Genomic DNA, 16,734 nt, shown 5'->3' on the forward strand with positions numbered 1-16,734 from the left:
TGCCTTCCCAAGTAACAATGACTCAATTTTTTTTTTGGTCTTTTGCTATTTCGTGGGCCGCTCTTGCGGCATATGGAGGTTCCCAGGCTAGGGGTCGAATCGGAGCTATAGCTGCCAGCCTACGCCAGAGCCACAGCAACGCCAGATCGTTAACCCACTGAGCAAGGGCAGGGATCGAACCCGCAACCTCATGGTTCCTAGTTGGATTCGTTAACCACTGCGCCACGACGGGAACTCCCTGACTCAAATTTTTGAGCACATACCTTGTTCTAACTGCATGGTAGGTGTTTCATCGTATAATCCTTACAGCAGTCCTCTGCATTAGGTATAATTATCTGCATTTAATAGCAGAAGAAAGGGAAGCACAGGTTAAGTAAGTCAATACATACTGGACTGAGCAACCCTTCCTAGAGAGTGCTCATTGCTGACCACAGGCGACCAGAGGAAAGGTCTCCAAGGGCATGCCACAGTGAGCTGTCCCTGCCCTAAGCTTTTGTTCACAACTTACTTGGATAAAGACTATGATTGGAGTTCCCTGGTGGCCTAGAGGTTTAGAATCTGGAGTTGTCACTGTTGTGGTGTGAATCGCTGCTGTGGTTTGGGTTCAATCTGGCCTGGAAACTTAAACATGCTGTGGGCACACCTCCTCCCTCCCCCCAAAAGACTGTGATCTACTGTGCAAATATGGGAATGCATGAATTTGGTGGGATAAATTACACAGGATGGGAAGTTCCTTGTAGCACAGCAGTTAAGCATCTGGTGCGGATGCAGCTGTGGTGCAGGTTGCAACAGTGGCTCGGGTTTGATCCTTGGACTGGAAACTTCGACATGGTGTGGGTGCTGCCAAAAAAAGTCAACCTCATAGAAACAAAGAGAAGAATAGTGGCTGTCAGGGGCTTGGAGGGTGGGGGAAATAGGGAGATGCTGGTAAAAAGGTACAAACTTTCAGTTATAAAATGAATAAGGTCTTAGAATCTAATACATAACATGGTGATACTGTATTGTGTTGCGTTGTATACTATATTGTAAAATTGCAATTTGCTGAGAGTAAAACTTGTGTCTACAACACAAAAGAAAAATGTAAAGGCATGAGGTGATGGATATGTTAACTTGATGATGGGAATCTTTTCACAATGTATATCAAATCATCATGTCATACACTTTAACTATATTAAATTTTTGTCAATTATACCTCTTTTTTTTTTTTTTTTTTGTCTTCTTAGGGCTGTACCCGAAGCATATGGTGGTTCTCAGGCTAGGGGTTGAATCAGAGCTACAGATGCTGGCCTACGCCACAGCCACAGCAACGTGGGATCCGAGCCTCATCTGTGACCTACACCACAGCTCCGGCAATGCCAGATCCTTAACCCACTGAGCAAGGCCAGGGATCGAACCTGCATCCTCATGGATGCTAGTCAGATTCGTTTTCGCTGAGCCATGACAGGAACTCCCAATTATACATACCTTAATAGAGCTGAAAAAAGTTTTTCTTTTAATTACAAAGAATCCATGAAAAAAATGACTAAAATTAATAGTGTGTTTAATAAGTTCACAAGATACAACAGCAACACTCAAAAATTAATTCTTATTTCTTTTTTTTTTTCTTTTCTTTTCTATGCCTGCAATATGCAGAAGTTCCTGGCCCAGTGATCAAACCTGAACTACAGCTATAACCGAGGCCATAGCAGTAACAATGCCAGATCCTTAAGCCACTGAGCCTCGAAGGAACTCCAAAGAGTTCTTATATGTGATACAAAAAGCATGAACCATCAAAGACAAAATCAACACATTGAACTTCATCAAAATTAAAACTTTTGCTCTTTAAGAAACATCATTGGAGTTCCCCTATGGTACAGTGGGTTAATGATCTGGCTTGTCTCTGTGGAGGCACCAGTTCGATCCTCAATCCTCAGCCAGACACAGGGGATTAAAGATCCAGTGTTGCCCCAGCTGTGGCATAGATCCCAGCTCCTGCTCAGATTTGATCCCTGGCCTGGGAACTTCCAAATGCTAGGGGGATGACTGTAAAAGAAAAAAAAAAATCACTAAGAAAGTGAAAATATTTGCAAAACATGTATTTGATAAAGGACTTAAGTCCAGAATATGGAAAAAACTTTGGTAATTCAGCAAGAAGACAAACTACCCAATAAAAAGTGATCAAAATATTTTAATTATCACCTCACCATGAAGATATACAAATGGCAAATAAGTCCATGAAAAGATGCTTGCTCAGAGAAAGGCAAATGAAAACCAAAATGAAATACCACTACATACTTCCTAGGATGGCTAAAACAAAAAAGACTAAGAATTGGTGAGGATATGGAGAAACACATATTTTGCTAGTGGAAATGTAAGATGGGATGGACACTTTGGAAGACTTGTTGGCACACTTTTTAAAAAGTTAAACATATACTAATCATTTGACGTAGCAATTAAATTTCTAGATATCTACCCAGGAGAAATGAAAATGCCCACCAAAACACTTCTATACAAATACTCTTTTTTTTTTCTTTTTTTTTTTTTGTCTTTTTGCTATTTCTTTGGGCCGCTCCCACGGCATATGGAGGTTCCCAGGCTAGGGGTTGAATCGGAGCTTTAGCCACCGGCCTACGCCAGAGCCACAGCAACGCAGGATCTGAGCCGCATCTGCAACCTACACCACAGCTCACGGCAACGCCAGATCGTTAACCCACTGAGCAAAGGCAGGGACCGAACCTGCAACCTCATGGTTCCTAGTCGGATTCGTTAACCACTGCGCCACGACGGGAACTCCTATACAAATAGTCTTTTTTTTTTTTTTTTTCCTTTGTCTTTTTATGGCCACACCTGTGGCATATGGAAGTTCCCAGGTCAAATTAGAGCTGTAGCTGCCAGCCTACACCACAGCCACAGCAACGCTGGACCTGAGCCACATCTGCAACCTACACCACAGCGCATGGCAACAGCAGATCCTTAACCGACTGAGCAAGGCCAGAGATCAAACCCGCATCCTCATGGGTACCAGTCGTTCGTTACCACTGAGCCACAGTGGGAACTCCGTATACACATAGTCATATGGCTATTATTCATAATAGTCCTCCAACTGGAAGCAGTGTTTATCAACTGGTAAATCAATAAACAAAATGTTACACATGTATAGAGCTATTACACATAATAAAAGTGTCATGCTAAATGGAAGGAGGCAGTCACAAAAGACTACCTATGGTATGATTGCACTTCCATGAAAATTCCAGGAAATGCAAAACTGTAGAGACAGTTGCCTAGGGCTGGGGGTGGGAGCAGAGATGGATTGAAAATAGGCCACAGGGATTTTTTTTTTCTGGTGGTGTGAGTGTTCTAAAACTGAATTGTGGTTATTATGGTTCTATAATTGTATGAACTCACCGCAATTTAACAAAGTTTACACTTAAAATGGATGAATTTTATGGCATGTAAATTAAACCTCAATACATGATTTTTTTTCTTTCTTTTTTGGACACCCCGTGGCAGATGGAGTTCCCAGGCCAGGGATCAGATCCAAGCCACAGTTGCGACCTAGGCCCGAGTTTCGGCAACACTAGATCCTTTAACCCACTGTGCCCGGCCAGGGATCAAACCTGCATCCTGGTGCTTCAGAGATGCCACTGATCCTGTTGCACCACAGCCGCAACGCTAATTAACATGTTTTAAAGAAAACGAAATGGAAAGCTAATGTGTCTTTCTGGCACCCTTTCCGGTTCACCTCTGAAATATCCAAGGCCTGCATAACTGTGGTAAAATTCTCCTTGAGTGTGCCTCTCCTCGCCCTCAGAACGCCTTGTAGAAGGCCTGAAGTGGACAGGTTAGCAGAGAGTTCTGATGTCGGTCAGGGGTGGACCTCCTTTTTCTCGGTAGAGATTAGAAGGAGAAAACCGACAAACAGGAGCATAGGCAGAAGAGCAGGAAAGGAACAATAAAGACCTTCAAATCCTAGTCTAGTCATTCATTGTTCTTCTATTCATATGCTTTTGGTCTTTTCTACGCCAGAGAAGTGCTGTGGCATCAAAGGATGAAAATGAATGAGCAAAGTCCTTGTTCGTAGGGGGCTTGTAGTCTAGCAGTGTGAAATATACCAGAAATAGATAGATAGATAGATAGATAGATAGATAGATAGATAGATAGATAGATAGATAGTCAGACAGACAGAGAGACAGGTAGATGGATAGATGATAGATACATATAAATAAATAGATGGATGAATGGATAAAAAAGATAAATAGATGACAGCTAAGAGATAAAGATGCAGATAAGTATAGAGATAAAGGAGTTCCTGTTGTGGTTCAGTGGTTTACAAATCAGACTAGGAACCATGAGGTTGCGGTTCAATCCCTGGCCTAGCACAGTGGGTTAAGGATCTGGCGTTGCCATGAGCTGTGGTGTAGGTCGTGGACGTGCCTTGGATCCTGCGTTGCTGTGGCTTTGGTGTAGGCTGGCGGCTACAGCTCTGATTAAATCCCTAGCCTGGGAACCTCCATATGCCACGGGTGCTGTCCTAGAAAAGGCAAAGATAGATATCTAGATAGATGATAGACAGATAGATAGGTAGACAGACAGACAGACCGATCGATCAAACAGGTTTGATCTCTGGCCTGGGAACTTCCATATACCTTGGGCAAGGCTAAAAAAAAAAAAAAAAAAGTGGAGCCTAAAGATATAACTGAATTGCTACAATCTCATGATAAAATTTTAGTGGATGAAGAGTTGCTTCTTATGGGTGAGGAAAGAGAGAGGTTTTTTGGGTTTTTTGGTGGGGTTGTTTTGGCCATGGAATGATATGGGATCTCAATTCCTAGATAAGGAATTGAACCAGGGCTGAAGTGGTAAAAGTGCTGAATCCTAAATTACCAAGAAAGTGGTTTCTTGAGATGGAATCTGTTCCCGGTAAAGATATTGGGAGGATTGTTGAAATGACAACAAAAGATTTAGAATATTAGGTAAACTTACTTAGTTGATCAAGGAGTGGCAGGGTTTGAGAGAATTAATTCCAATTTTTTTTTTTTTTTAATCTGCGCATGTGGCATGTTGAAGTTCCTTGGCCGGGGATCAAACCCAGGCCACAGCAGCAACAACGAACCACAGCGGTGACAATGCCAGATCCTGAAACCAGTGAGACACAGGGGACTCCTTTGACTCCAATTTTGAAAGAAGTTATCAAACAGCATTTCATGCTCACAGAGAAATCTTTCGTGAAAGGAAGAGTCGGTCAGTATGGCAGGAGTTTCCTCTGCGGCACAGCTGGTCAACAATCAGGTGTTGTTGCAGCTGTGATGTAGGTCCCAGCTGCAGCTCGATTCAGTCCCTGAATTCAGTTCCCTTATGGGACCTTCCATAAGCTGCAGGAGTGGGCAAAGAGCAAGCAAAAGTCAACATGGCAAATTTCACTGCTATGTTTTAAGAAATTGCTGCAGCCCAGCCTTCAGCAACCACCACCCTGATCAGTCAGCAGCGCTCAACGTCAGGGCAAGGTGCTCTACCAGCAAAAAGATTAGGACTCTCTGAAGGCTCAGATGATGGTTAGCATTTTTTAGCAATAAAATATTTTAAAATTAAGGTGTGTACATTTGTTTGGACATAATGCTATGGCATACTTACTAGGCTACAGTACAGTGTAACCATAACTTTTAGAGTCACTGAGACACCAAAAGAATGCGTGTGACTCGCTTTTTTGCAATATTCACTTTATTGAGGTGGTCTGAAACCTAACTCATAATGTCACCAAAGTATGGGTAAAAAGAAGATACGGAAAGTACTCGGAAGAGAATGACAAGGGTAACATCAGAGAACAGCTGAACCACAAGAGGGAGCCAGTCATGCAAAGACCAGAGGGAAGAGCATCTTAGGCACCTTTTTTTATATTGTCCTTCACCCCTGGTGGCCCTGCATTCCCTCTAATTCAACTTAAAATTCAGAATAGGAGTTCCTGTCGTGGCTCAGCAGAAACAAATCTGACTGGCATCCATGAGGACACAGGTTCCATCCCTGGCCTCTCTCAGTGGGTTAAGAATCCGCTGTTGCCATGAGCTGCTGTGTAGGTTGAAGATGCAGCTTGGATCCCATGTTGCTGTGGCTGTGGCGTAGGCCAGCAGCTATAGCTCCGATTCGACCCCTAGTCTGGAAACCTCCATATGCCTTGGGTGTGGCCCTAAAAAGGCAAAAAAAAAAAAAAAATCAATAATCTAATCACTCCCTAAACTCCCTTGGTCATCTTAATTCTATCCTGCTGGTTGCAAAATCACAACCCCGTAAATTCAACTTTCTGCCTATACTGCTCTCATTTTAAGCTTGTCGCCAGGAACTTAAAGAGGGCCTCACTGTGTCGCAAGACATGTTTCTTTGAAAACTCCATCTTGTCCTTCTTTACTTTATCCCATCTTCTTGTCTTACTTTATCCCATCTTCCTGCTTGGAAAAACAGTCACAGTGCTGGTAAATGACTTAAGCTTAAGAACAAAGACCTAAAGACATAAGTGATTTAAGCTTAAGAACTGTTATAGGAGTTCCCGTCGTGGCGCAGTGGTTAACGAATCCGACTGGGAACCATGAGGTTGCGGGTTCGGTCCCTGCCCTTGCTCAGTGGGTTAACAATCCGGCGTTGCGTTGCCGTGAGCTGTGGTGTAGGTTGCAGACGCGGCTTGGATCCTGCGTTGCTGTGGCTCTGGCGTAGGCCAGTGGCTACAGCTCCGATTTGACCCCTAGCCTGGGAACCTCCATATGCCCCGGGAGCGGCCCAAGAAATAGCAATAACAACAACAACAAAAAGACAAAAGACAAAAAAAAAAAAAAAAAAAAAAAAAAAAAAAAAGAACTGTTATATGCCTAGAGGTCAGAGTAAGAGCTTAACCTTTTACCACCTAAGTGGCTTTTTAAATAGTAAAAGAACTTATATAATAGTAAACAAATCCTGTATCATCCACCCATAGCCACTCCTCCCTTGAGCTCATCTAAAGAGCACAATAAAAGCGGTGTGGATTCTTGCGGCAGGGCTCTTGGTCCCTGAGACCTTGAGTCCCCCGGTTCCCACCTTTACTTAAGGTAAATGTCTCTGTGCCTTGTTTTATGTTAACTTTTTTTCCTTAAGTTTCACAGCACCCGTTCTTTGGCCCCATCCTCCTGAGCTGGTCTCGGCATCACTGTTGCCCAGCTAACATCCTACATCTTCCTGATCTATTCAATTCCCTGCATTCTACGCGCATAGGGTCACTGTCTGTTCAGGGGCCGTTTTACCCTTGTGCCTCTCTTGACCCCCACCTTCGCTCTCAGCTGAGGACTGTGCTTCTTCCCTCATGGAGAAAACTGAAGAATCAGAAGAGAACTTCCGCTCACTCTTACCACGTCCACGTGTCCATACCCTGTGCTCCCTGCACACGTAGTGATCCTACATAAATCTTCCGCTTATGCATTCTCCCCCTCCCCCAGCACAGTCAGGACACGGGACCTGCAAATCCTCCCTCCATCCTACATCATCAACTTTTCCTCTCTTGGATCATTTCCATCAGTGTATGAATTTTTTTCAAGCACTTCAAAGACAAATAAACAAACAAAATCTCCCCTTGACTTGATTTCCCTTATTTGATCACCACGTTATTTCTCTGTAAGTCTTTGTACCCAAACGGTGGTCTACACTAGCTGCTCTAATTCCTCTTGGCTTGCTATCTTAAGAGAATTTTTTTTTTTGGGTCTTTTTTTTTGGTCTTTTCCAGGGCTGCACCCGCAGCATATGGAGGTTCCCAGGCTAAGGGTCTAATCAGAGCTGTAGCTGCCAGCCTATGCCAGAGCCATAGCAATGGTGGATCTGAGCTGAGTCTGTGACCTACACCACAGCTCATGGCAACACCGGATCCTTAACCCATTGAGCAAGGCCAGGGATCAAACCCACAACCTCATGGTTCTTAGCTGGGTTCATTAACCACTGAGCCATGGTGGGAAGTCCCTCTTAAGAGAATTTAAATTCTCTCCAATCCAGTTTTTGGGCCATCACTAATCTGACACTGGTCTTTTCAAGGCCAGCAAAACAGACAAAAATAAAACCCACCATAAGGAAAAATGAACGAGGCAGCCCTGAGTGAAAGAAGCGGGGTTAGGGGGAGAAAATTGTGCATTCTAGTAGCTGGACTGACTACCTGTAACAGAAGTGCTTAGGTTGCTCGTCTTCTTTCCACTCCAGCTGAACAATACTTCCTTTCCATATACTTTCCCTGTTTTCTCTGGGATCTAATATTGCCCAGCTTCTGAATATCAGATTAACCTGTTCACCATTTACGGGAAAGGAGAGTCAAACAAAATCACAGCAGTAAGTGAGAAAACTTTCATTTACCTTTAACTGTGAAACCAAAGTGGAATCTCAGAAACCTAAAATGTCTTTTTAACCCAGCCAGGAATTTTTTTTTTTTTTTTTTTTTTGTCTTTTTGCCGTTTCTTGAGCCACTCCTGCAGCATATGGAGGTTCCCAGGCTAGGGGTCTAATTGGAGCTGTAGCCGCCGGCCTACGCCAGAGCCACAGCAACTCGGGATCTGAGCCACATCTGTGACCCACACCACAGCTCAGGGCAATGCCAGATCCTTAATCCACTGAGCGAGGCCAGGGATCGAACCCACAACCTCATGGTTCCTAGTTGGGTTCGTTAACCACTGCGCCACGACGGGAACTCTTAATTTTTTTTTTTTTAAGTTTGAGAAAAAATTACCCCTCTCCCTGCACATATCCCTCTATTCTGACTATAGTTGCCATTTGTGATAATTCTGCAGCTAACCCTTTTTATAAAAGGCCTTGCCAGGAACTTTGTATACTACCCTCAGGCAGGTTAGAAAGTCTGGCTGCAGTATTCGGCTTACTGATTTTATCAAAATGGACAACTGTGACTTGCCTCAGCTGAGGTGGCTCAACTCCTTCTGTGGGCAAGGTGGTTCCTGGTGGAGGTTGCACAAAGTGATGAAATTAACTTGATGGGTTGACCAATTGTTAAGAGATGAAAGAGAAGAGAAAATATCAGAGTTTATTACACACACAGAGAGTGATGTAGTTCATGAGACTTTGGTTTCGGTCATGAAGGGGTGCGTCCTGGATCATAAAATTAAAATTTTAAAAATTAAAGCCGCTGGTCCAGATCCATTCATAATGCAATAGCTAGGGTGGTTGAGTGCACTAATGAAATTTAGAGGACATTTGGAAAAATTTCCACATGATTTTCAGCATCATCTATCACCAGATATGAGCAGATACAGAGAGATCCAGAGCATTTTATTTTATTTTGTTTTGTTCTGTTCTAGTCTGTTCTGTCTTTTAGGGCCACACCTGTGGCATATGGAGGTTCCCAGGCTAGGGGTCGAATCGGAACTGCAGCTGCTGGCCTATGCCACAGCCACAGCAATGCAGGATCCAAGCCATGTCTGTGACCTACACAGCAGCTCACGGCATTGCTGGCAATACCGGATCCTTAACCCACTGAGTAAGGCCACATATTGAACCTGCGTCCTCATGGATCCTAGTCAGATTTGTTTCAGCTGAGCACAATGGGAACTCCCAGAGCATATCAGAGAGAGGTTTTCATGTACAGGACCAGATGAAAGAGCTTGTAATTAGTCTCCATCCTAAATTACCACCATAAAGACTTCATAATTTACGAACCACTTTCACAAACTTCCTCTTGAGTCTCTTGTTTAGCCTCTGTAGCACCCAAGACAGGAAGGAGGCAGTATCTGAGACAGGTTTCAACGATCCATCTAGTTCAGTCAGGAGCCCAGCCAGGAGCCGGGAGAAAGACATTAGCCCCACAGCCTCAGGGAGAGTTGGCAAGAATGAAAAACCATGTGTGCGTCCCAGCCAAGTAAATTGGGGTTCAGGGCAGAGCTGCAGTTGCAGGAGGGAGAATGGAAAAGATGAACAGGAACCGGGGCAGAAGTCCAGATATGAAACAAAGCACACAGGTGGCCAGGCCCGTCTCCAGCACACTGGAGCCTAAGCTCACACCTGCAGAGTTCCAGATCCCATCAGTGGCTTTTGAAGAAGCAGCAGGAGTTGCCGTCATGGCTCAGCGGTTAATGAATCTGACTAGCATCCATGAGGATGCAGGTTCAATCCCTGGCCTTGCTTAGTGGGTTAAGGATCCTGTGTTACTGTGGCATAGACCAGTAGATGTAGCTCTGATTCGACCCCTAGCCTGGGAACCTCCATATTCTGCCGGTGTGGCCCTAAAAAAAAAAAAAGAAAAAGAAAAAAAAATGTGAAAAAGCAGCAGAAGAGTATCATTTGGATAAGGAACAGGACAGAGAGGATAACCAAGCACCAACAAAGGTATAAAGAGCCTCGTGGGGAATGGTAAGTAAACTAATCAGGCTGGCATGATAGGGAGGGCTGCCAGATGGAATACAGGATGCTTACTTATGTCTGGAATTCAGATAAGCAATGAATACCTTATTTTTATTTATTTAAAACATGTATTTGTTTTTTCTTTCTTTGCTGCACCTGCAGCATGCGGAAGTTCCCAGGCCAGGGATCAAACCTTAGCCACGGCTGTAACCAGAGTCAAAGCAGTGGCAATGCTGGATCCTTAACCCACTGAGCTGCAAGGGAATGCCTCAATATTTTAGTATAAGTATGTCCTGTATACTTTATAAAAAATTGTTGTTCACCCAAAATTTAAATTTAGCTGGGCAGCCTACGTTTTTATTTACTATGCCTGGTACCCCTACATGTGGGTCTTATGGAGGATGAGGCTAGAAGGCTTGGCAGAGCAAGATCATAAGGAATCTTGTGTGCCATGTTTGGGAGGTAATGGGGCACTATGAAAAATTTTAACCCGGGGAATCATATAATTGGGTTGGTATTTTAGAATGATCATTGTAGAAGTCCTTTGAAAACCAAAATAGTTCAGAAAGACAGGAACTGAGAGACCAGAACGCTGCTTAAATAGCCCTGACTGGAGGAGAATTAAAAAGAACTTCGCTCACTCCACAATTCCGCCTCGCGCTAGTGAGATTCCCAGGTCCACTGGGGCTGTAGAGACCAAACTATTCTTTCAAGAGTTGCTCTTTATTTCAAAGAAAAAAGATCTTTTGAGGATGGGCCAGGGACTATATATACATATATATACACCCACGCCACACACACACATATGTATACCTATTGTCTTGCTCAAACCCTGTGCTGTCCCATGCTTCTTGAGGAAGCTGGAAAGATATGTGTTTATCAGTCTCCCACTGGTAACCTCAAGATCTTGTTCACTATCATATCCCTGGTAGGTAATCAATAAATACGTGTTGAATGAGTTCCTTAAGGGCAAAGCCTATCTTCATCATCTTTGTTTCTTTAGCATCTGACCCAGGGCTGGGAATAAGTTGCTCAGAAAACAGGTCTTGATTAAGGCGGTGTGATTAATTAACAACCAGAAGGGCTTCCTATTAACTACATTTGTCCAACATTACTTTTTTATGGGGGGGGGGCAGCCCAGGGCCAGGGATCAGATCTGGGCCGAGCCGTGAGCAGCTATGGTGACGCCAGATCCTTAACCCACTGTGCCAGTTTCAGGAACTAACCCATGTCCCAGCACTCCCAAGATGCTGCCGATCCCATTACACCACAGCAGGGGCTCCTGTCCAGCATGACTTTAGAGGTACAGCCTGGCATATTTTTCACACAAATGCCAAAGAAACCTGCCTCTTCAATGGCCCATGGGACCAGAAAACTGTTTTCAAAAGCTGCAGCATAATGCTCATTAGATGGAGTTGTTAAGGTAACCTTCCTTATTTATGTAAAAATGTGAAGTTTTTTGTTTTTGTTTTTGTTTTTTTTTTTTGCATTTTCCTAAATACTTACGCAAGTTTTGTCATTGCCTCTCTCCTTTTACTTTATTTATTTATTTATTTGCTTTTTAGGGCCGAACCCATGGCATATGGAAGTTCCCAGGCTAGGGGTCAAATTGGAGCTGCAGCTGCCGGCCTACCACAGCCACAGCAATTCAGGATCCCAACCTTGTCTGCTATCTACACCATAGCTCATGGCAATGTCGGATCTTTAACCCACTGAGCGAGGCCAGGGATCGAACCCGCATCCTCACGGATACTAGTAAGATTAATTTTTTCCCCTGTACCACTACGGGAATTCCCTTTTATTAATTTTTTTGAGTTGAAGTATTGTTGATTTACAATGTTCTGTTAGTTTTAGGTACACAACAAAGTCAGTCATATGTATATATATACACAAATGTATATATAATACATACATAACCCTACATGTATGTTCTTTTTCTTATTCTTTTCCCTTATAGGTTATTATAAAATGTTGAGCATAGTTCCCTGTGCTACACACTAGGTCCTTTTTGGTTATCTATTTTATATATATATATAGTAATGTATATATGTTAATCCCAAATTCCCAATTTATCCATCCCCATCCTGCTTTCAAACTACAAGTTTGTTTTCTATGTCTATGGGTCTATTTCCGTTTTGTAAGTTCAGTTGTATCTTTTTTTTAAAGATTCCACATGTAAGCACTATCATATGATATTGGTCTTTCTCTGGCTCACTTCACTTAGTGTGCTAACTCTTAAGTCCGTCCATGTTGCTGCAAATGGCATTATTTCATTTTTTTTTTTATGGCTAAGTATACACACACACAATGGTATATGTATGTATGTGTATTTATCACATTTTCTTTATCCATTCCTCTGTTGATGAATATGAGGTTGCTTCCATGTCTTGGCTATTGTGAATAGTGCTGCAATGAACATTGAGGTGTATATATCTTATTGCCTACATATTATTAAATCTAGATCTTAATTAAATATTTCTCAGGTAGCTCATCATAAAGTAGTATGAACCAAGTACGTGTCTTCAGTCCACCAGCATCAGTATAGTTATTGACATATGTGTCTTTTCCAAGCCGTATGAACTTGGAGGCAGACTTATTATTTATCTTCATAGTCACAGAACTTTCACCCATGGCAGGTTTGTTGAAAGGTCAAGAGCAGGAAGCCAAGATGGATAGAATAATTCTAGAAAGTGCATAGGGTAAATAAAAATATAATAACATTATTACAGCTACTTGTTATTAAAAATCATGTTCCAAGTATCATGCCATGTCTTGACACCTATTTTATGAAGTTTTGGCTAAATTTCAATTCTAAAAACTCCTCTTTGAGCTAGGCGTTGTCATCCTTATTTTATGTGTAAAGAAACAGAATCAGAACGGATGAATAACTTACTTAGGATGACACAGCTAATAGATCAGCAGAGCTGAGATCAGGACCTGATTCCATAGTCCGTCTCACACACCGAGAATTGTCATTTTTTCAAGTGGATGTTGGAAAGATGAAAGATGACTGTGCCTATAAGAGCTCTCTCTAATCAGTAGCTCTGTAGTTCCCCAGAAGACTAAAGTTTGATCTTTATTTTACTTTGCTTTTGAGGCCTGCACCTGCAGCATACAGAGGTTCGTCTAATTGGAGCTACAGCTGCTGGCCTACGCCACAGCCACAACAACGCCAGATCCAAGCTGTCTGTGATCTACACCACAGCTCATGGCAACGCCGGATCCTTAACCCACTGAGCAAGACCAGGGATTGCACCTGCAACCTCATGGTTCCTAGTCAGATTCGTTTCCGCTGTGCCACAATGGGAACTCCTAAAGTCTGATCTTTAAAACCATGTGAGTGCTTCAGTGTGGAAGACAAGCGATATGGAGGTACTGCCTGTATTTTTGAACTGCGAATCTTGTTTTCTGTGTTTAGCTTTACATTTAAGGGAGCACGTGACTTTACATACAACTAGGCTTCATGCCCACCTTGCTGAAAGTTGGTATTATTGCTCTTAAAATTACTCTCGCATTCATTACCTGGGATGAAACACATGGCTTTTAGATATTATGATCAGTAACACCAACTACTCTGCCCCATCCAAAGGAATACATGCAGTTCATGTTCAGATATGTAATGGAACCTCATTGAACTGGACGTTTATGCGCTCATTTGCGATAGTCCAGACCCCCCTCCCAGCTGTAAATATAATTAACATATGTCAGCTATTCTCCAGTCTTTCAAAGGTGCAAATGTGCACTTTTTGTCCAGACACTGACGTCTTTCCAGCAGCCCTCTTCAGCTTGTTCAACTGTCAGCCTCCTCACTTACTTCACTGGGTTCCAGGAAGAATCAGAGTCTCATAAAGAATGCTGCCTCTGGAGTTCCCGTCGTGGCGCAGTGGTTAATGAATCCGACTAGGAACCATGAGCTTGCGGGTTTGGTCCCTGCCCTTGCTCAGTGGGTTAACGATCCGGCGTTGCTGTGAGCTGTGGTGCTGTGAGCTGTGGTGTAGGTTGCAGACGCGGCTTGGATCCCAAGTTGCTGTGGCTCTGGCGTAGGCTGGCGGCTACAGCTCTGATTGGACCCCTAGCCTGGGAACCTTCATATGCCGCGGAAGCGGCCCAAAGAAATAGCAAAAAAAAAAAAAAAAAAAAAAGAATGCTGCCTCTGATCATTTATTTCCAGGCTGAGCGGGGTAAAATCAGTTTAAACTTCACCAATCTTTTGGAGTCTATGAGAGCAAAAGTCAAAGGGCAAGTGTTGGCATAACTAATTCTATGAATTATATGTTATTTGAAGAGGGAAAAGCAATTATTGTAAAAAGAGGGGAGATGACAGTTGGTTTAAAAAAAAAAATCAAGAAAGCAGAGTTTCCGTCATGGCTCAGCAGTAACGAACCCAACTACTATCCGTGAGAATGCCGGTTCAAACCCTGGCATCGCTTAGTGGGTTAAGGATCCAGCCTTGCTGTGAGCTGTGGTGTAGGTCCAAGATGCTGCTTAGATCCTGTGTGGTTGTGATGTAGGCCAGCAGCTCCATTCCACCCCTAGCCTGGGAACTTTCATATGCCAAGGGTACGGCCCTAAAAAGAAAAAAAAAATTAAGAAAGCTAATTATGTTTTGCTTGGCTCTGTAAATAAGAAGCCTGCCAAAAATGGTCTGTAAAGGTGTAAAAATCAGTAAGCATCTCCGGCTTTCTGCTTTCACCAAAGACATGGCTGGAATTTCCTAAAGATAATTGGTTGGGAAGGCATTATAGAAAAAAAAAAAAAATCCTCTTCAGACCTTCATTGGCTCATTCGTTGCCAGGCAGGGTACTAAACATAGAAAATATAGCATGAACATGGCCCTGATCCTCACAGCCCACTCTGGAGCTCAGGGAGATGCATCAACTGTCCTGAACAGTGAAGTGTGAAAGGCACCATGAAACTAATATAGAACGGACACAGTGGGTGTACAAAGGGGGAGTGGTCACCTCTGTGAGTCTAGGAAAAATCATTCATAGCAATCATGGAGGGTTGTTCAGTGAGATGGCAAACATTCCCGGGAAAGGTGATGCAGAACCTGCATTAACAGATGTCAAAATCTGTGGTGTCAAATCACAAGAGGGGAGATTTTGAAGAAGTCATCAGTTTACCCCATTCCCAGGACGTGAATGAGCTGGTGAGCACGCTCCATCTTTAATGTCTAGGATACGAATTTCAGAGCAGAACTGCTGCTCTAGGTCGCTCAGTTAGCTTCCCCCTCTCTCACTCTCTATCGCCACTCCTCTAACAAGTATCAGGTGAGCAGGGCTTACTCGAATTAAATGTGTGACTTGGAGCAATTCTGTCACTCCTCAGGGCTTCGGTTTCTTCGCCTGTAAAGTGAGGAACTCTAGTTAACTCAAAAGTCCATTTCTGCTGAATTTCGAAAAAGGACAAGAAACCAGAAAGGAAACTAAAGAGAAACAAAAGTGAAAGTGGCCAGAGGAAATACAGTAGTAAACAAAAGCACAAAATTCTGTATCTCATTGAAAAATGTGGCAGAGTTCCCAAATAACTTTTTTTTTTTTCTCCAGCAACCCCCGAACACGAGACACAGGAGAGAATGCAATGTCGATCACGCCCTCTGAATGTGAATGAGATGAGGGTAACACAAATCCACCTTGCTCCATGCAACTGTTTTCTTAAACAAGGCTCCCGGACCCTAAACAACCATTTAGTAAAAATTTCTTCCTAAGTAAGTCAATCCGCGATGGATGGTCCGTCGCCACATAACACACCCCACGCAACAGAACACAAGGGTGTGTCCAGCTTTCGGAAGAGAGAGAAAAGGGAGTAGAAAAAGAGAGGAAAAAAGGATTCGAACCAATATTAGATTTTGCATAGTGTTTTCACGCGGTTGTCAAGCATAACAGCGCCGAAGCAAACTATTTTAAACCTTGAGAAATACAGTAGCCTTTAAACTTTACCATTTCCTCCTTCATGGTGTTAGTGAGATTTCTCTACACGTAACCCAGAACCGTACACCCGCCGGGAAAGCGCGACCTCTGGGGTGGACGGGCAAGTGGAGGCGGCCAGAGGAAAGGACCAAGCTGACAGCTTCGCTGAGCGTTGGACCCGAGTGTGAGACCCGGACCCGCGACCGCCGCGGCTAGGAGGTTCAGTCTGGACCCACCCGGGTCACGGGGTTCCCTAGGTGGGAAGATGCTGCCAGCTCGCTGCGGGAGCCTCCCTTCTCCGAGCTTAGGAGGGAAGGGCGAGCAAGTGCGCGCGCACACCCAGACCCAGACACACACACACACACACACACACACACACACACACACATCTCCTTCCTTCGGAGTTGTGTCTCGTCTCCCTTTTGTTTTTCTCCATTCCCGGTCATGAGACCCGGAAGTTTTTTTTTTTTTTTTTTTTTTAATCCAGTCTCTCTCCCTTTTC

The 16,734-nt window shown here is 43.5% G+C and overlaps 1 long non-coding RNA gene across 2 annotated transcripts; it reads right to left on the reverse strand.

Moving 5' to 3' along the window:
* Positions 1-262: 262 nt before the first annotated feature.
* LOC146402888 (uncharacterized) lies at positions 263-16,555 on the reverse strand. 2 transcript variants are annotated; one of them, XR_014808077.1, is made up of 3 exons: positions 16,263-16,555; positions 15,609-15,668; positions 263-335 (listed from the first exon to the last, which is right to left on the reverse strand). It is a non-coding gene; the product is annotated as an uncharacterized LOC146402888 (long non-coding RNA). The 2 variants fall into 2 exon arrangements; XR_014808076.1 differs by lacking the exon at positions 263-335 and having other exon boundaries at positions 13,925-15,668; positions 16,263-16,502.
* Positions 16,556-16,734: the final 179 nt, after the last annotated feature.

This window comes from Sus scrofa, chromosome 6 (assembly GCF_054392235.1).
Source record: "Sus scrofa isolate SSC_HxYL_T2T_F1_AM1 chromosome 6, Sscrofa_HxYL_maternal_Yorkshire_Landrace_v2.0, whole genome shotgun sequence".
NCBI classification, from domain to species: domain Eukaryota; kingdom Metazoa; phylum Chordata; class Mammalia; order Artiodactyla; family Suidae; genus Sus; species Sus scrofa.